Source organism: Corvus brachyrhynchos, unplaced genomic scaffold, assembly GCF_000691975.1.
Source record: "Corvus brachyrhynchos isolate BGI_N302 unplaced genomic scaffold, ASM69197v1 scaffold28, whole genome shotgun sequence".
Classification (NCBI taxonomy): domain Eukaryota; kingdom Metazoa; phylum Chordata; class Aves; order Passeriformes; family Corvidae; genus Corvus; species Corvus brachyrhynchos.
In genome coordinates this window covers 6,821,203-6,842,403 of record NW_008246058.1, presented here as the reverse complement: position 1 = coordinate 6,842,403, position 21,201 = coordinate 6,821,203, and the positions used below count along the sequence as shown (strand labels likewise).

The following is a 21,201-nucleotide window of genomic DNA, read 5'->3' as shown; positions in this document are numbered from 1 at the left end:
TCAGAAATACAGATGTACTTAGCAGTATCCTAGCTGGGATGGGACTTTATAAAGGGGAGGAAGAAACTTAAGGGATCCAGGGGCAATTATGTCAAAAGACCACAAGGACCACAACCTTCAGCTCTTCTAGTTACTTGTGAAAGGAAAAGTCTTGTGTGGTTAAAAATAAGAACTACAACATGAAATTTCACTTAATGTGGGTGACTTCCAACACCACTCTTTGTCCAGCCTTTCATGAACTCCAAGTTAAACAGATCTTGCCAGAATTCAATCTTCTAAAGGAGGAAAATACGTCAGGTGGGAAAATGTAATTTATGTTTACCGAAAGTGCTTTAGTCTCTACACTTTTAGATTGTATTGTTTCCTAAAAAAGAAAGGGTTAAGGATGTCATCTAACCTAGGAAGGCAAGAGAGCAACCACTAACATTTCAGTGTTAACTAGGAATGAATGGCAAATGTTTGGTGGGAATGGTGACAGCAGTGATGTTGACAGTAGAAGAAAGGCTCCTTCAGACTTAATTGAAAGTAAATTGAGGCAGGGACATGTCTGTGAAGGGGAGTTGAAAAGGGCATGGGCAAGTCATCTGGATAATGATCACGGGTTGGAAATGATATCTGAGGAGTAACTTCTCTCCCTGAAATAGATCCAAATTTGAAGCATGTTAAGCCAAAAGGTAAGGGCCTGCCAAATTTGAAATAAAAATTACCTGATCCTGGAAAAGTTGATTTCACTATTTATTTTGTTGCTGATGACATATTTATTGTGGCAGTGCAGGCAAAATGCACAGGCATCAAAGGTCCTGCAGTGAAGCCTCAGATGGTGGTTGGGGCACTCTGCAAACCTAGAAAAGCCTTAGGCTTGTTCTGCCCTAGGATCAGGTCAGTGACTGGTGAGTCAGAGGTGACTACAGGAGTCTTAGCCAATAGCTGAATTACAGGCAGCAAGATCCCCAGGGTCTCTCCCATACCTCACTGAGTACCTTATGTTTACTAGGTCTAAGGCTGAATTTTTTAAAGCTTGTATTTGTGCTGGCACAAAACACTGCTTAATAGTCACTGATTTATCCTTTGTTGTCTATTACTCCCATTAGGTAAGATTTATAAATAGCTCTTACATTATATTCTTCTTTTCCTGCATCATCCTTGTCCATCAAAGCACCCAACACACCCATATTATTTTTATGTAATTAAGTTTTCCATTTTAATTTCAGTGACCTCCCTCAGACTGGCCCTCTCCCACAGGCAAAGTGATTATAAGGCAGACAGTGCTACCTCAGCACAATGTTATTTAGATGTGGTCACTAACCAAACCCCCAGATACCCACCTCAGCTCAACTTAGCATCCAAATTAAGAGCAATCATGAAATGGCCTGAATGTAGCCATCCAAATCTATTAGTACACAAATCTGAGGTGGCTTTACTAAAAATCTCAACTTGAGTCCATGGAATAAAGAATACTTTATTTTTCACTTTTGAAGTAGTACAGGAACTACTGTGAAACACTTCTGACTCTCTCAACTGTGTGGTTTTCCAGGGTTTTTGCCACCTATGTGAGGTGACCCATGAATTGCAGCTCTTCTCTTGGTGGACAGTCGGTGGACGCTGCTGAAGGACTGGTACTGTCCACATCACACAGCTGGTTTGAAGAATGTTTGAGATCATGGCAGCCTGTTTCCTTCAATTCTCTTTCACCATTCCCATTCTTCCTGTGGAGGGGAATATCTAGTCTTGGGTCTCATATCAGATTTCTTCACAGCAGTCCATACCCCAAAGGTAAATGGTTTGTTGGCTGCTGTCAAACACAACCTTTCTTACAGACCCTGATACCATAACCATCTAGAATCAGTATCACTTCTTGAGTTTTACATTCTGTCTCTTGTTAACAGAGATTAGCATCCTTTTTTATTCTCTCCCCACACCCTCCCAAAGGGTGGCTGCCCTGGAATGAAGTTTTCAACATCTTTTTCCCTAAAAAAATCTTCCCAGATAAATCTTTTCCCCAGCCTGCACACTGATTCCCAATGGTCCTTTTTTAGCACATTTTCCCCAGAGGAGCACAGCAAACTTTATTAATGTTTTTAAATGCAGTTATTTTGCATTCATATAGTATTTCCATACAGTCAGTACTGCAAAAGGTTATTCATTTAGTGTAGAGCAGCAGTGCAGAGGCAGAAGGATGTTGTTCACAGCCTGCATCCCTATAACTGTAGTCAGTCAGACTTATGTTTCTAGGGCTTTCAGCAGCAAACTAGGTCAGTGGGGCCCCCTACATCAAAGCTTCTCCTTAGACACTGTAAATCGCATGCTTTTATACTATTCCTACTGTACACTGTGTTCTTCTGTAATTACAAATGTATGTTTCCCATCACCACAAAGACTTCACATTGCTCAAAGAAAATCTCTCTTCAAAGGCTTTAAACTGTTGAAGGGTAGGCCCCCTTCTGAGAGCTACCATTGCTCTGGGTGATTCCTTCTTTAACTCATCCACAGTAGAACCACCAGTCAATTCAACTGGCCTGCGTCACACCGTGTCTGAACTGGCCTCAGGGTTGCATTTCAACTTTGGAAAACAGCACTGCAGAATTTAAAAATGCAGACTTAAAAAAAGAAAGAAGAAAAAAGAGGGGCGAAAAGGAAGAAAAAGCAATGAGTTGCTTTATTCATACTCACCTGGTCCCAAAATCATGAGACTTGTGTTAATTAATGTTCCTCACCAGATCTAACTTATGATAGGAGAACACATGGCATTTTCATTTGCTAGTTGTACCTTGAAGAAAGTGATAATTAGGATGCATTAGCAGAAAAAAACCCCACAACTTAAAAAAGACAGCAAGGACTACATAGAAAAAAAAAAGTTTTTAAAATTCATTTTATGAAAACATGTATATGTGTATATACATATAGAAATACATGTATGATGACCTGTATATTTATGTAGCTAAAATAAAAACTCTGAAAACATTCCCTTCTGTGATAGCACTCAATACCACAAGTAATTCCATTGAAGTTAACATTTTCTTTTGAGTAATAACTTACTCTTGACAGCAAGCGCTGACAAATATTTGCAGGATTGGGTCTTAAAATTAAGGGGCATTTAATGCTAACACTTGAAACTCATACTTGAAAAGCATTCATGAATTAAGATAATTAATCATATGGTAGTAGCCACACACTATATTAGTTTTATAACTAATTATATACGAAAACGAGGAGTTATCTGCCTCACATTCTTTAGAAAACTGGGCCTGTGGATTGCTAAAGTCACACAGGAATGTTATGACACATCAATAAGCCAGTTTTTGTGTTCCTTGTAAGCATCTTAACTCTGAATACCCTACTTCTCCATTTCCTTCCCTTTGGCCTACCACTTGGCTCCCCTCAACTGAAGTCCCTCTACTGTACACTCTCTCTTATTCCTCATTCTAAACACAAAAATATCTTACCCTGTTCCAATTGTTTCTTAGATTTCACTACTGCTGCTGCTGGCATCTTGACAATCCTTGACATAATTCAAATGATGTCCAAAGATGTTTTCCAAACATTGAGGGGTTTTCCATATTAAAATATTTGACATACATGATTAGATGTGGATAAGTATAGTATCATTATCATAGCAGGGCCATTCCTGGGGATGAAATCTGCATTCCAAATAGGATACACAAGGAAGAAAAAGCATCCTTGCTCTGGATAAAGAATATCTTCACCAGGAGTTATATGATACAACAATGGGGTTTAAATTAATTTAAAAGTTCAAGGCAAGCAAGTCTTTGGGACAGACTTTGGATTTACATGAGCTGTAGGGGTGGAAGGATAACTTGTGAGCTCTGTCTGCATAAAGCTGAAAAGATCAATCTAATGGAAAATAGCTGTGTGTCAGCTTATCAGGGTGGCATCCTTAATTTCATAACCTCATAAAAAACCCCACTGAAGCTCAAGCTACCATTAACTGCTGCCTACAGGAACAGAACTAAGTGGTTGTGTATTGCCAATTGCTTTTCTACAGGAGAACATCACTGACAGACTTCGCTCAGTTAGTCAAAAGGGAAGGCAAAAATACCAGCTTAATTTTTTTTTATTCTTCACTGCAGACAGTTTAATAATTTGACATTCTCTCCCTTTTCTTAACTTGTTTTATTCTGATTGTGCAAGTGCCAAGCTTTCAGCAAGAATTACCTCCTCCACGGCATCTGCATGTGACCAAGGCTTCCAGCCTCAGTGGGAAAGCATCTTTATTATTTGTATTGCAGGAGTTCATGTCAGAAACCAAGAGTCATAGTGCAAAGTGCTTAACAACTGCAGTCAGAATGTCCATTCCCTGAAGACTTCTGGCCTAAACCCAAAGACTCTCGCTGTACACATATAAGCAGTAGCAACAAAACATTTTCTGCTGATACTAAATTTGGTTCAAAAGATCCAGACACACATTTCTATACTTTCTGTATAGAAATATTTTGAGAAAGGGACTTATCCCTGTTCCCTTGGTTAAATTGCAATGAAATAGGGCAACAGAGGGATATAGTTCCAATTTTCAACACTTCTAAAAATAATCATGGGTATCTTAAAGCCACTATGTCATAAAATGTATTTTAAATCCACAGTCATATACTACAAGTGAAATGTCTCTGTACACCTTCAGTACACCTCTGAATATGATTTACACAATTTCAGACACAGTTTATATGGAAGACTTGTGAATGTACTCCTGTTAACTCAGAACAAAGTTTAATAAGTGAAAACAGCATGGGAAGCATGAATGGAAACCTCCCCTCTACTTTCTGCTTCAGTTTTACTTTTGATTCAATAAGAGCTGAATAAGACCCTAGTACAGAAACTAAGGACAATTCTTTCAGCCTTGAGACATTAGTTATATCTTTCTGTTTCTCTGCTTTTTACCCTGCTCTTTTTCCAGATGTTATTGAATACAGTTCAGGGGAATGGTCCTGATATTTTCAAGAATGTTTACTTTATTTCAAAAATATCCATAACTGATCATGTCTAGGACCAAAAACATCGTGGTTTTGTGGGAAGAAAGATGTTTTGTAGCCTATGATGTTAGGATTAAAAAGTACAAGACTCAATTGTATAGAGCCTCCAATTATACTTCTGCTCAGCAGAATCCTTGCAAGAAGATATATGCAAACTAGAAGAGGAATTTCATCTTTAACTCATTAGTTTTCCGTGGAGAAACCACATGGCTGGACATTAAAGCACAACTCTATCATTCAGTACAGGCTGTGCTTTCATATTTTTCTGAGCTAGAGCAGACAGCAAACTATTCTATGTGTGTTCTGATTTTAATAACACAAGAAAAAGAACTTAAAATTAATTGAACTCAATAGGAAAAAAAATCAGAGGCCCCAATCAAGTTCCAAATATTGTATTTTGGGTTTTCTAACTTTTCTCACATGCAGTTTTTCTGTACTCTGTCATGAGTACTGCTGCTATACTTTCTTTACCATAATAAAGACTACAAAAAATCAAACCTTATAAGGGCAAGAATGGTGACAAGTTATAAACCTTCTAATTACAAGTTCTTTGAACATTTACTATTCTTTTTTATATCAAAATATTATCACAAAATCTTTTTCCTGTAAAGCCCAACCTTGTGTAACCAGTTAAGCCTCTAGACAGCAAATAAACTGTAAATGTGTGAATATAGGGAAGTGTTTCAAGTTTGATTATCTGACATTTGTTAAGGTGACCAATATACTTAATGATAACATAAAAGACTGTTATTTCAGAAAATCATGGCCTACATACTGTGGGTTTTGCTCTCACCTAATGTATCATCTAACATTTGAACATGACCTATTGTCCTTTTGTGCAGCAGAACTTGTTTGTTGGGGTTTTTTTAACATCAAAAAACTTTGTTCTCCTCAAGGTGCTCTTACTCAAGATCCCATCTATGGTTGCACTTGAGCTACTCTCATTACTGGGTTGCAATACAGCAGTCCCCTAGAGCATCTCCCGTATGTTTAATAGCACCTGTCTGACATGTAATTTCATGAAATTCTGTGTTAGCTGTATTAGTCATTTCAGCATGCTATCATTCTGATGATAAAGTATGGGACTCAAGCAGTCCTGCTAAACCCACATCATCAAGGCAAACATCTCAAAAGGCATATCAAAGTTTTCTCACATAGGAAAGTTCACTAGTAGATAAGAAACTTATTCTGAAAGCTTTTTAAGTAGTCTGTTGTTTGCTTTTAAGCACATCTATAATTTTTTACTTCCATATATTCAATGATTCTTTAAAATTAAGGTGCATAAGAAAATTAGTTTAGTGGATAACCTAGAGAAAATGCATTTGTCTTGGACTTTAGAGAGGTCTTTTTGACTAATGTCTTCTTCTGTGCTGTTTAAATCTTTGGGCTTGCTGGGGGAAGAGCAGAAAAGACATCCTCCAGCTCCTCATCAGACAGAAGTCCTCTGGACAGAAAGCATCTGCCATCTGAGCAATGAAATGCTGCTCACTTGAAACTCCATATTCACTCCCTGATGGGATGAGTAAACCTGGGAGATAGAGGGCAGGACGACTAAGCATGTGTTTGTAAACTGTGAGCCATGCGCAGCTTCTGCTGTGGGAACACTCTCCTGGTGTGTTTGTTTGTTTGCTTTATTCTATTTGTTCTTCTGTTTGCATTTTAAATCAGATTTACTTCCTAAAATGCCAACAAACTCAGCCTAATGCTCATGCCAACAAAATGCATCTGTGCCAAGAACATATGAAAGGGCACTAGAACATATACTTGTATCCAGTCAACAGATGTACAGAGTGAGCTGAGAATTTAGCTCGCTGAACAGTACATTCATGTACCAAAGTGCTGATTCATTACCCTGCCAGTGAGGCAAGGGTGAGAGAAGCCAGCAGCACGCACACAGGTCCCACTGTTATCACCACCGCTCGCCCACAGACACAAACCGAAGGTGCTGACCTTGGCAGGTTTGTTGCAGTTACTGTTTAAATAAATGCCTTGTGTGCTGTAGCAAAATACAATCCTGCATTGACAAAAAATAAATTTAAATCTTTCTCTATACTGAACTCTTGACACATATGTAGAGATTGAACATCACAGGAGTGGTCCCATCAGTGCTTTTGCCGGGACTTGTTAGCTCCAGCACAGGACCACAGATCCAACATCCACTAGCCAGCTAGGGAAAACAGGAGAAAACCCTGAATCTGTCTGCATCTCCCACCAGTATACAGCCATCCAGATATAATGGACCCTCTGTGTGTGCACCAGTGAATAAGAAACAACTGAGACTTGGAGGTTAAGGGAACTGTTAGCCTTCAGCACCTTGTGATATTTACAAATCCTTTGGGGATATTATTGACAAATGAGCAATATATCAGTAACATCCTTAAACACAAGAGTTATTGGAACATGGCAGAAAATAACACAATGCCAAAGAAATGGCTTATGCTTTTCAAATTCCAGAGAAGGGTTAAAATAAAAAAAAAAAAAAAAAAAAAAAAAAAAATAGGGAATGGTTTGCATGAACAGGTCTTGAAAACAGCTCTCTTTCCGACCAAATTATTACTAGAGCTTCCTGCCTAGATATTTTCCATTCTTGTATTCCCAGGGTGTTTTGCAAGTCCTCTCCTTTGAGTCAGTGAGCTTGCCCTGGCATACCTCCCCTGGCTGGCCAGGCACCTCTGGGCACTTGGAGTCAAAAAAACATATCAGGGTGAGTTTTTTTTAACATCTGCATGAAGAGCTGTAACCTATTAAAAGGGAAACTGATGCAACTAATGCATCCTAATTACATTTTGGAGCCTTCTTTAGCCTTCTGAACCAGTCAAAGCCTCAGTAATATCCACCTCATTAGATAAAGCCCAAGTATCAGTTGTTCTTTTGGAGGATTATTCTTTTCTGTGGGAATGAATTCAAAATATCTTGTCTGCCGAACACAGTTACAACCAATATATCAGCCTCATAAAATGTGTTTTATTGATTTGCCTTTGTGTGAAACATGAATTATTGACAAACACAGACCTTCATCAGATTCACAAATGCCTTTTTTTTCCATTTAAACCACATTTGTGAATCACATTTTGTTGACTATGAAACAAATGAGGCTGAGTATGTATACACATCTATATATGCTTGTGTGACTCTGTTAGGGATGTCTGTCCTATTACCTGTCAGATTAAATTACTTTGAATTCTCCAACTATTTATCCACCTTCTGTTTACTGCCAAAATGGAAGTATGACATCCCAGTCCTCTCACCTCTGCCTGTTCACCTACAATATTAAGGATACAAGATCAAGTATTAAAAAAATTAGGAAATTCCAACAGTATTAACTCAGCCCCATCTATATCCTGTGTATTTTTTGGCACATGTGAATAACAAAGAGTAATACAGTGGGGCCATTAAACTGGACATTCCCCACCTGCAGTAGTAAAATTTACCAGACTATTTGAGGTATTTCCCATTCTAAGTAAAAGGTGCACTACAGACAGAGTCATAAAGGTAATTACACTGGAGCAGAATGTCAATACCTTAATGATGCCAACTGCAAGATTTACTTTTAATGAGGAAAAAAATTGAAATTATGACTATGTGTTGTGCTTCATTCATTTTACTCTAAAATGCAACAAAAGCAATTAAAAAAAAGAAAATGCGAAAATTGTGGTTCTGAGATTATATGTTTTGAAAGTTCTGCATTGTTTATTATAGTTCACCCTCCACATTAGAAACAAATAGCTTTTATTGATACACACAGATAAAATGCTCTATTCAACTGTACCTGGACGCAATGGGGATACTTAACAGACTGGTCCTGCACACATTCTTCACTGATGTATTCCTTAATTTTGTTTTCCAGGCCAAAGAGCTACTATCATTTTGGATCTCTTCCAGTATCTGGTGGTTACTATAATATTGTTTTTATTCTAGCTCCATCCAGGAGGCAGAAATGTTTCCTTGCAGCAGCCAAAAGCAGTAGACCACAATTCTGCTGAGTGTAGGCAGAGAGTTTGGAAAGGTCATAGCTTTAAGAAGGCATATGTGTGTGTATCAGGAAGGGAGTTGGGTTTAAGTCCATTTTAACAACCTACAGGGAATTTCTGTACCTCAGTAGGAACTGAGTAGGTCCATAAATGGCTGAGCATTTAAGAGTGAATCTGAGTATCACAGCCATCAAGCTTTAAGTTTCTAGCTTCTGGACACAGTCAGTTGCAGGAATACTAAAAGTATTAACATTTAAAAATATAGATGAGAACACAGCTTGATTTTGTTGATGTGGTCATTCATCTGCTGTATTCTACCTTAGCCAATAGGCCTATCATTAACCTAGTACTCATTTTAGTTTGGGTTTGCTTTTAGCTTCAGTCTTTTCTCTGGTTCATCTTCCTTATTAGTTACATAATATGCTAATTTCCTGAAGAAACACATAGTTCATATAAATTGAAGTATATTGGATCAGAGGGATAATTTTGATGAACAAAATAGGATAACTGGAGAATAAATTAGTCATTTCTGCAATTTTTTTACCTAAAGCATTTCTATTTGTCAGAGCTAGTTTCCCCAGAATATGAACACACATGTAGAAAATATTAGAGTACTTTGCTGTGGTTGTGTGTTAAAATACAGTTTACTGCTAAGTGTAGTAAGTAGCAAGAATGGCCAAGATGCCCAGAACACAGGAGCCATCTGGGGTCACACTAACCAGTGTTGCCACTACAGACACTAAGTGAAAACTGTGATTCAGCATCTCTTGTGAAAGCAGTTCTTAAGCCTTACATCATCAGTTTTCTGCTGTTCAATATGGCTCTGGGGCTGAGGAAGGCTCTGTTCTGACTCTGCCCAGCAAGGCTGTGTATGCAGGTTCCCACAATGAGAGCAAACTCACTGCAACTCCCCATCCACGTCCTCACTGGGGTCGCCTGAGCAGTCCCCACTGCTACATCACTGAAGCAGCTCTGTCACCTCTACAAAGAGCACTTGAGCTCCCCCAAACACTCCCTGTCAGTTGGCATTCAAAGCCTGACCTCTGTGCACTGTAATCATCTCATGACTCCACCTTGGTGACCTACCTTTCACTGCCCTTCAGCATCCACACTGGTCCTACTGCATTTGGTAAATTAGACAAGTTTGTACTCATGAAGCTGGCTGAGAGAGTTGCAGGAAGCTCAGCAGAGGTCACACAAAGAATGTGACAAGCTGAGGTGACAGCCACGGCCTAGAGTCATGTTAGACAGCACCCCAGTAGACTCAAGTTCACCCCTTTTCCAAATCACAGGGGCTCTCAGAATCCCATGGGGGTTATCAATACCTGGTATGGCTCAGACATTTTCCCATATGTGGGGAGCATGGTCAAGCTGCTAATGGCGGCCACTTTTTTTCCCCTCTTTCCATCACTAGTCTTCCATCCCTGTCGTGCAATCACAAAACTCTTTTTTGTCCAAATAAGGGATGACCAACAGTGGGCTATGTGTTTCAGTATATGCTTAACCACCTTCATGTTCTGTGTGACAAGCCAGCACTAGCTCAGAAAAGGAGTATTCTTGTTTCTATATTCTCCCACCTTACTCTCTGTGCCATGCTTCAAACGATGGTCAACGTCTCATAAATGTTTATTCCATATTCATGGTACAGAGGTTCAGTGTTGAGTATGGAGCCCTGTGTGGCCATACCCTTATTTTGGAGCTGAGCTCCATGCTAGTTGCCATTGTTGTTCTGATAATTGCCCTGCTAAAGTAGAGCCAGCAGGTAAGCTGAGGCTGTGCCTGTCCCAGAGCTTGTGCAAGGCCCTCTAGTAACTGGACTACCCGATGTGTTTGTTGCTGGTGGTGCCCTGGACACGCTGACACCATTCAGAAGCAATGGTTTGCCCAGCCAAGCCCACTGGTGGAATACAGATTTTAACTCACTGATATTTCAGTCCAGATCCCTACAGTATCTCACCAATGTGTCACTTGGGAACGACCTGTCTTTTAAAAAGAGGCATATCCCAAGATCAGTAGGTGGTTTCCTGCACCAGGGATAGAACATAGGAGGGGACATTTGCAATCTGTTGAGAAATTAGTATGGCCTTTTTCAGACAATGCTGAGTAGGTGGACCAGACCCTCACTGTTGAAACAGAAGTTAATTTGCTCTCAGTCAAAACCAATCATTACTGAGATAAACAGTACAAACAAAATTAATTTTCCTCAAAGAAGAGGGCCAGTTGGCATAAAATAAGCTAGAAAGCCACTCCACATCTAATAGGACTCAAGGGACTGTCTGCCACATTTGAAGATTAAAAGAACAGCAAGAAATAATCCGAATGAAAATTTACATGCAAACTGTCCCTCCTTCAGGGACAAATTGTGTTAGTCAGATCCCAAAGTTAGGAGTTATTTTCATAAAGGTCACTCTTGACTCACTGAATAGCCTTTTAACACCACACATGACAACTGTATGAACTGTAATAAGCTGATTAAGACATTAGCATTTTACAGACATCTCCAAGTTTACCAAACCAACATTTTTTTTAATGTCCCTGCTGTTCTCTTCTGAATTCCTCAATTATGTGTCTACTGTCCATTGCACTTAGTTCCTGGATCAGTAAAATTTGCTGTTGGTGATTGTCTCGACCAAGAAAAAAAATTAGAATATAAATTTGTTGGTTGTATGGACATGTTACTGGGAGTTGAGGGCTCCTCCAGAGGCAGCAGTTTGACAACCCACTGTGGCACAAATCCTCTGGAGCAGCTGAGCTTGCAGGACTAGAGACCAGTATAGAAACGTTGCAGTGGGTCTTAAACCTTATAAATTAATTAAAATTTCACCATGTTTCTCTTTTAGGCTTAGTATTACATTTCCAAAACAGAAAGATACACAAAACTGTCAATAGGAATAATGTTTCTTAGTCACTTTTGAGAATCCCTCTCAGGGAGATTTGCCATCTTAAAGTACAGTAGGTACAATTCATGCTCTACACACTATATTGTTCTGGCTTTTCTTTAAAACAAACTCAAGATCTCTAATTCTGTTTCACTTTGTGGACTGTCAAAGTTTTCATTTGCTTTGTCCTTTACATTTCTTTTTTTGACGTCTCAAGGGGAGCTGTTTGCCATGTGCTGCACTATTCAACAAAAGTCTCACAAATAAGGGCATTTTTCTTCTTTCTTCTAAGCAGAGATCATCAGTTCCAGGACCCATCAGCCTTCCCCAGACCTGTACTGCATTACACTTTACTCACTGATTCACCCTCTTCCGCCTCCTTCCACTCAAAAACAGTTGAGGGAAGGAATATCTCTATGTTCAGTGTCAGCCTTATACACTGCTAGTACCAGCTCCTGCCTTTGTAAAGAGGAAAACCAAAAATATAAACAACACAAGACAGATTTTTAATTTTTTTTTTAAATATTACTCATGTACATCGTTCTCCTATGATTGGTTAAGTGGCTGTGTGACAACATTTTTCTCTGTTCTGCTGTGGATAATGGAGTGCCCTAGTTTGCACAAGGCTTTCCACAAAGCATCCCCCTTCCAGCTTCCACTGGACGTTTGTTCCTCTAATACTCACTCCTACTTCATGTGGAAAGGATTATCTCCAACAGCAATTCAACATACGCTTCTCCTTCACTGTCTTTATCTCTGTCTCTCTTCAGAGAACTGATGACTGAATCATCCTTTACACTGGGGATAAAAATAATTATGGAAGGGCTAAGAAGCTCCATGAGTTTCAACTTGCAGAGTTTCTGTTGGGTTTGCCCATCAAGGGGCGGGGGAGGGAGGACAGGGTGTGGTTTTATCCCTAAGCTAAAAATACAAAAGGCAAACAGTGGTTCCAATAAGTGTAAACTACTCATTGTACCCAGTGTTATTATTCTGTATTGGTTTACAACCTACCTTTCATGAGGATATGATAGTGATGACTTCACTTCACCCATCACTAATACCGTGGGAATGGGTAACCATTTTACTGATGGCAAAGATAATTTGTGTCCAAGCAGAAATGAGAAATGACTTATCCAGCCAAAAAGAATGGGGTTCCTACTACTTCAGGACAAGATTAAAGCCTGGAATTGGAATCAAATCTTTGTGGTCAGGGAGAATCTGGACACAGCCATGACTGAAAGGCAAAGAAGCAGACAGCGTGGCCCAGCAGGTGCCAACCAGCCTGCTGGCTTAGGCTGGGCTGCAGACTTGGCAAGAACTTCAAGGGCTCAGGAGTAGAAGGAAGACAAAAGTCCAGACCTGGGGTGGGGGCTTTCAAAAGAAGCCTGAGAATCTCTCTGAGTGGGAGAGGAAGCTAAGGTGGAGAGATTGTTTTGGGGTGGAGGCTGCAACTGTGGGAGATGTGGCCATTCAGGGAATGTAGTATTCTGTAGTTTCCAGGAATTATGAAGGGTATTTTGAGCTAGGACAATTAGTCCTTGGGAATGTTTGTTTCCATTGCTTGGCTTTTTCAGATAGGGAAAAGAAATACTTACCGCAATTTGTTTTTAATACTGTTTTGTAAGCCTTTGATGACTAGAACAACCTGATAATATAGGAAACAGAAAATATTAGATTGGGTTGATCAAAAATTTAAAAAAAAACAGCTCTACATTTTTAGAACTCTGCTATGTTGCATAATTTTTAGAGATCACCAATATCAAGTTCTAGTCCTGTACTTCCCTGTACATAGTTTTTCTGAAATATAATATTATATGGATTTTAAAAAGTAGCAGGGAAGATTAAAAAAAAATGTATCGCTTTATTTTATATATTGCTTTTAGGTTCCTTCTGTAAGAAACCTTATAATTAAATTGAACAAATAGTCCTATTGTGAGAGACCGAAGCAATTTTTTAGAGTATTAATTTCTGCCTCTTCAATTAGTCCAGACTGCTGTCATCAAGATGATCTTTCCTACTTGGTCCTCTGACTATGTCATCTCCCTTTTATAGTCTCTGAGTCACTTAACTCAATCTCTTATTAGTTTCACCTCACATTCATTTTTTCTTGTGATTGTTTTTAAGGTTACAAGCCACACAGTCTCTGCGTATGCTCTGTACTAATTCCTTTTCACACTTACTCATTACAAGCTTCCCTGCTCTGCTGATGGCTCCAGCTTTTATCTCCAAATCCCCTTCCCTTCTCATAAGTACTTCCATCATTTCTTCCACTCAACACCTAGGCTGAAAGAACTCTCACAACATAACTTAGCCAGCCTTCTCCCTTTTTCTTGTTTAAATTGCTACAGAATTCCAACTTCTACATAATCACATGGAAATAGTAGTGTTTTCACAATTAATAAACAGTAAGTCTTTTGTCACTAGGGCATATAAAGCAGCGACCACATAATTATGTGCAGCATGAACTTGTAAGTTGTCCTACCTCTTTCTATCTTATAGTGCAGCCATATTCAAGTCCTGTGTACAGACTGTACTATCTTCAGTGCAAATACTAATCAATGATTTTTCCAGGATGCTTTTAGATTAATATAGGACAAGCAATAGTAGTAGTGCATTATATGCAGATATTTCATGCAAACTGGTAATTTTATACCTAACAATAATTTGTTGTCAATGATGCTGAAGGCAAAATCAGTAGATAAATCAGAGCCCTGCCCTCCAGTGTCCTCTGTTTTTTGAAAGTCTGTTGTTTTGGGTCTTTTTAAATAACAAATGCAAGTTAAAATTAAAACATGAATTGATTTGAAATAGTTCTGTTTATAATCATCTGCCCATTCAGACCTATTAAGTAGGTCAAGTGTGTCCTTTTTACATAGATTTTGAAAGCCTCATGCTGTTAGAGGACAAAACAAATGACTAATATGCAACTCCCAAGTCCTTTCTAGCACTATGTGAAAATGTAAGCCCTGTGCAAAAAGATGAAAAAGATCACTAAGCAAATAAGAAATCAATTAAAAAAAAAACTTTTGAAAAGAAGCTTTAGAGAGACTTAGCAGACTGATAGACTAACAAAAAAGAAAAAAAAAATTAAATACGATAGGGTGGTTGGCTCTGAAGGCTCCTGGAGGTAGCATGGCAAATGGTACAACATTTCAAACACCCCAATTCTGACATGTTGTGTGCACAGCCAAATAGCTGGGATACCCACCTGAGGAAGAATGTGAAAAATCAGTGGTTTTTCTTTGTATAATTTTTAAATACATTCTGTAGCAGGATTTTTAAAGCTCTGAAAAAAATATTTTACTAAAAATATGAGCAAAATCCAGGCTCCATGAAAGTCAGTGCTTTCAAGTTCAGACAATAGTTCTAATTCTTATCCAATTGGATAGCAGTCTATTAATGTTGGGAATTGGGCTTTATTTCTGTTTCCTGAATGTTGTACACATAGGGCTTTTGAAACAGAAGATATAATTTGAGTGCTGATTCAAGCATATATACTCCCTTTATATTCAGAACCATGGAAAAGGTTCTTGCACGTATTATGCCAGTATTTTTGCAAATTGTTGAAAGATAAAAAGTATGTAGGATATGTTGGCTGATGGCTGCAGTTTGGGTAAAATGCTTTATAAAAGTGTCTTTTTTTCCAAATAAAATATGTTTCAGGCTTTAGCTACAGAAAAATAATAGATATGATAAATGGCACCTGGTTTTAGCTTGAGCTTCCATTTGTTCCAGAACAGTTTTCATAGCAAGATATATAGCTTTAATTCATTTTTTTCTTCTGTGCTGTCGGAAATGGATACAATAAGAATTCTATCTAATTTCATATGTTACTTGTGAAGCAGTCTTTCTTAATCAGTTTCTTAAGCTGCCCTTTGAAAAAGAGTTAATGGGAAAAATAACTTCATTTTTGGAAAAACAGGGAAATAGTTTGTATCACTATAAAAAGGGTCAGAACGCCAATCTTGTGACTGAGCCTTTCCAAAATAAAACAAAACAAAATAAACCAAACCAAAATAAAATAAAATTATATTAAATTAAGTTTAAAGAGAACTTACATACTGGAGGAAGAAAAATGTAGCAATAACCTGATATCACTAAAAATAATTATGCAGTCTCTGTTTCTTTTTTATTAAGCTTTTGCCTACATATATAGTTGACAAATGCAGTAAGTAACCTTATTATTCTCACTGAACCGCATAAAGCAAAAAGGGTTAATCTAAAATCTTGGACTGAGGTCTGAACTGACCCGTCTAGGCTAATGTTTTAATCAGAAATGCAAGGCTGTGCTGCAGATCCCGCCAAAGAAAGGATTTCCCATAAAAGAACCAGACATAATAAAAGAAAATTACTTTAAATTACCCTGATCTTCACTCTGACTCATTCTGGGATGCTTTCTAACAAGCCAGGACAAATCTGAAAGAAAACCCAAATAAATATTTGTTGTCAGATTTAATATCTAGTAGATATTATTTCTAAAGAAACCAAGTTATTTGAGCAACATAGATTCCTATGTAATTCTCTGAAGAAAACAGGTTTAAGACAAGTGGATATAAAGGTAATGGTGTGAAATAAAATTAAGCAAGAGCAAATTAATAAGAAGAATTTCAGGGTTACATTTAGAACTGGACCATCCAAATACCTTGGTGATTGCTAAGAATGGTAACCACATTTGCTAGAAAAAGAATTAATCTTGTCAAATTTAATAATGTCTGTTAAAAACTAATGTCTTCCTGGCTGATGAACACTAAAGCTTTTGAGCTAAAAGTTGCCCTTTAGACTTGCAGACAAGTGTTTTTAGATAAGGTATTAATAGCAGTATGTACCACCAAAATATCTCACTGAATTTGTGTTAACTATACCCAGAGAATCAAAATTCAAAGCCTAAGTTAGACACGGAGGCCATAGAATATGAAAATCTAACCCTGTGGACACAAGATAGTGTTCCTTTGATGTAAATATTCTATTTTTATACTGAGTTAATTTATGGTACTAAAAGAAAATACCCAGTTCTTGGTTTTGTTTAGCTTTTTTGATATATTTTGCAAAGAGACATTCAGGCAATCCCTTTTGTCTTACTGTTGAACTAAAACACAGAAACCAGATGATCAAGTTAAACAACCTTATTTTTTGATACAAGCATGCAAAATTTGGTAAAACATCCCAAAACACTTGTCTTTTTTCCTTAAATATTTCAAGAGCAAATATCTCTGAATGTTAGCTCTAATGAAATTAGTTAAACAGCTGAGACTAGCATAGTGCCCTGTCATTAGATTCTGTTTCTACCTGAGACAGCAAGAGAGACATGGGAACACATCTTCGGGAAAAAAATTTGATTCAGGAATGAGACACAGAACACAGCTGAAAGATGCTGTTAAGATCTCCATTTATAATTCTCAGCCTTTCAAAGAGCCTTCAAGGGAAACTTATTGTATGCACAATTTAATTGTCTAAGGAGAGAGTTGGGCTACTGGGCCAGTACAGACTCACTATAATAAACAGTGTTTAAAGAGGTCAGCTCGCCCAGTGATGTCTTGAGAGGAAATACTGACTCTGCATTTTTAAGAAACCATTCATTTGTATTTTTTGTGGTAGGGAAACTGATTAAACCAACCAGGCATTGTATGTCCTCTGCCTCTGGGAAGGATGGCAATAGATTTTTAATAAATGCATAATATTTACTGAGCTGTATGAATATTCAGAAGCTAAGGTGTTTAAATTCTGATTATCTTTTGTAACTGCTTACCAGCCCTGGAGTCTTAGGGTTTGTCAGTATTCCTCATTCACTGGTAGAGAGAACACTACACTAAATCTAAAGAAAATCTTTCAACTGTTATTAGTTTATAATGATTTTTTTTAACTATCAAGTATTGGTGGATGAGTAGCTGCACAGAGAATTCACTTTTATAGAGATTTATACACTGTTTGATATGTTTATTAATGATTAGTGTACAACCCAGCACCAAATTCCTTTGTAATTCACCAGTTTACCCTAAAATATGGAGAGCAGGCTGCAATCTGCACTGGGATGGCAGCATCAGTGCTGTAGGAAGAGAGCCTACCTGTTACAGTGTGTGGTTCTCCCAAGGGAAAATAAATGCAGTTGTATCTTTCTCCTGTGTTCCTGATGGAGTTCATTTTTACCTCGACATTGTGGTCCCTCTAAGCCTCTGATTTTGTCTATATTCTTAAAATTATCCTTTTGGCCTTGAGACTGCAGGTTGAAATTCGTTTCCCAGTGGTGTCCAGGAGGCCCAGCATGTCCAGAGAAAGCCAACAAAGCTGAGTCTTGAGCTGCATTCCTGAGAACAGACAGGTTGGATGAAAACTTTTGCCCTCCTGTGTGTGGAGGATGGAAAGTGTGCAGCATCTGCAGCACCCATTGACCACACACTGGGAGAGGAGGGCTCTGAGCCCCTGCAGTGCCAGCTGCTCATGCTTCAGGTGTGGGGTGACCCAGGAGTGCTGCCTGCCTGGTGGGCATGGGCAGGTGACCCTGGTGCTGCTTGGGCTTGGACAGCCAGGGACTTCTAGGCAAGGCACAGCACCATTCATATAAGCACTAGGAGAGAGTAACTGATGAAAACATGGCAGTGAGTCTATTTAGAAACTGCAGGATTAAGGAACGACTGGCAAAGAATTTGGAGGTTCTGCCATTTGGAGGTAGGCATGACAGCGAGGGGTCGAAACCATTTTGTGGTTCTAGCCCTTGGGGCCTGTCTAGAGTAACTGTTCTATTAATTATGCAGTTTTTTACAGGTATACAGAAGATGAGAGAGTTTGGCATTTTCTAGCCTGCCCTGCCAGCATTTATTCTTTGACAAGACCAGCCTTGTGTAAACAGTCTGAACCCAATGGTATTTGCTTAACATTTTAATTGGGAAATATTTTAAAGGGAGGGAGCTTGAGGTGTCCTTTGTTTTCTGCTTGGTGGTTTCCCATGTTTCTCATGAAATGGAACAGACTCAGCTCTTTTGTCTATTCTGTTTTCTTCTTGTGCTAGCATATTAATAAGACATCATAACGCACTTGGCTATTTGTAACAGTCCAACATATAGCCATCTTTGTGGTAAGGGCAGGCCTGCTGCCTCTTGCTCTAATCATGCTGTAACTGTGAAAGGCATTGCTAAAGCAGACAGCTATACTACCTACAAATCTGTCATTTTCTTAACAGGAAGGAATAATCGTGTACATTTATCTTTCCATTTTGGGGAAAATTATGAGAAACTTGTCCTGTCACAACAAAATTGAGCACAATTTCAGCTTTTTTTTAAATACATAATTTCATCTTATATTTGGTGTTTAAACACTTCCAAGGGACATCTTCAGGTGGAATTGTTATTATTGTGGATTACAGTTGTTGCTAAGTTAGACAGGTATGATGCTTGTAGAGAGCACTGTTTCAACTGGGTGCTTGGCCTCTGCCTGTCCAGGAGGTTGTTGACAACTTCAAAGCAGGGATCCCAACTTCCCAACAAGCCATGAGCAGCTCCACTTCTGCTGGCTGGGCCACAGGAGAGGCTCTTTTCAGCACACCTTGTTTGAGCTGGTGGATAGAGCCAGCAGAGGCTGGGGCTGGAATCTCAGCTGTGCGAGTGCAGTGTCCCCAGCACCATCAGTGGGACAGGTCCAGGGCTGTGTGTGGCTGCCAGCTGGCAGGCACAGCACCTCCCTGTGTCACTGGGACACCTGTAAGGGTAGTTCCCCCAGTGCCGAGCAGGTGTTTGGTAGAAGGCTCTCCTTAAGAGCTCAGGTGATGCATGCTTGGAGTAAGATCCATTGAGATTGTTGCTTGGGTCTGCAGAAGGGGAGTTGTTTTCACTTTTTCATGCTCAGCCTCCTTTGAAGGTACTGCAAAATCTGCAGTCAAATTCTGCCTCATCCCTGGACAATTCGACCTGGTGCGCAAGACTAGCAAAGACACAGCCTCCTGCTAATCATACAATTACAAATGAATCTTTGTTTCATCTTAAGCAGAACAATTATATTCTATGGATATCTTTATTGCCTCTGATAAGAAAGATTATGTTTTCATGTACGGTGTGTTGCAAATGGTTTATGATAAAAACATAAAAAGTTTTACAAAGCACTCAGAAATAAAACCTGTGGGGAATAAAAGTCCTCTGTAGATGTAAATCAATGCAGTTGCCACAAAACCAGCTGGGAATCTATAGCTCTATATCTTTATAGCTCAATCTCTCAGAATCTTTATAGCTCACTGGACCTGCATGAGGGGCAAACAGTGAAATAAATATGTATCTTTGACTTCCAAAAGATAATTAGTAATTGTCAGAAGAAGTGCTGTACAAGGTAAGAATTGAACTGAAGCTAGATAAGCATTTTAAAGCAAAAACTGAGGAATTTCTGACATTAATTTCTTGTTACTGAAAAATTGTTCTGCTGTTACTTTACTGCAGAAACTTTTATTTAACAGCTTGGATAAGAACTGCCTGGAACATTTTTCAAGTTCAGAAAGAGTTTGGAATATATGTTTTTCTAAACTTCTTGTGTTTTGATTTTTTGGGGGGGGGGGGGAAACATAGAACTAGCTCATTAACAGGTCTGTTGCTCTTTGGAGGGCATTGGAAGTGTGTTTTATTCATTAGCTAGTATGCTAAGGAGTTGAGGTCTAGCTAGAAACCTATGATGCATCTTATATGAGTATTTTTAATGAAATAATCTTACCAATTTACATCCAAAGCCCTTTGTCCCAGTAAACTTTACAGTTCCAAATCCTGATCCTCCAGTGTCTAGCATTTTGAATCCTATATTTAAATTTTAGCTAAGTCTATGTAAAAATGGTGTACAAGTTACTCATGCTAGTGTAAACAGAGGACTGTATTTTACATCATCATGTATTTGACTTCTACAAATGCTAATGAATGGTTGTGAAGAAGATGTGAAGCAACAAACAATCAGAACTCTTACTTCGGATACTCAGCTTTCTCCAGCATGATGCAACACTAAGTTTTGAAATTTCTCATGCAGGCAAAAGAAAACCAACTTCATAACTCAGCAACAGAAACTACATAGAGGCCCTTTCAAAAGTCAGAAGGCTTTACCTCAGCATGTACTTAAATGTTGTGTTTAAAGCTAAATACATTCTTGAAGACATCATATTCATAAAATAATGAGACACAATTATTAAAATGGAAACCTCTCTTTCTATTTTAAATAATTTTGTCTCATCATTTCAATGATGCACTTGAAAAGCAGTGAACTTTTGAGAAGTGTCTGCTGGAAAGGTAGATGGAAACTCCCAAAAATTTTTTTCTCACATGTTTAAATAGTAATTGCCTTTCCATTTAGTATCCAAATGTTTCATTCTGCTACGCACTAAATACACAAAATATATGCATGGTCTTC

The 21,201-nt window shown here is 38.5% G+C and overlaps 1 long non-coding RNA gene across 1 annotated transcript in view; it reads right to left on the bottom strand.

Moving 5' to 3' along the window:
* Positions 1–1,505: 1,505 nt before the first annotated feature.
* Positions 1,506–21,201, bottom strand: part of LOC108449576 — a 67,376-nt gene continuing 47,680 nt past the window's right edge. Inside the window, exons 2-4 of the long non-coding RNA XR_001865791.1 lie at positions 16,198–16,251; positions 13,431–13,480; positions 1,506–1,706 (exon numbers count right to left, since the gene is read on the bottom strand). This is a non-coding gene — a long non-coding RNA (uncharacterized LOC108449576). The remainder of the gene's footprint in view (positions 1,707–13,430; positions 13,481–16,197; positions 16,252–21,201) is intronic.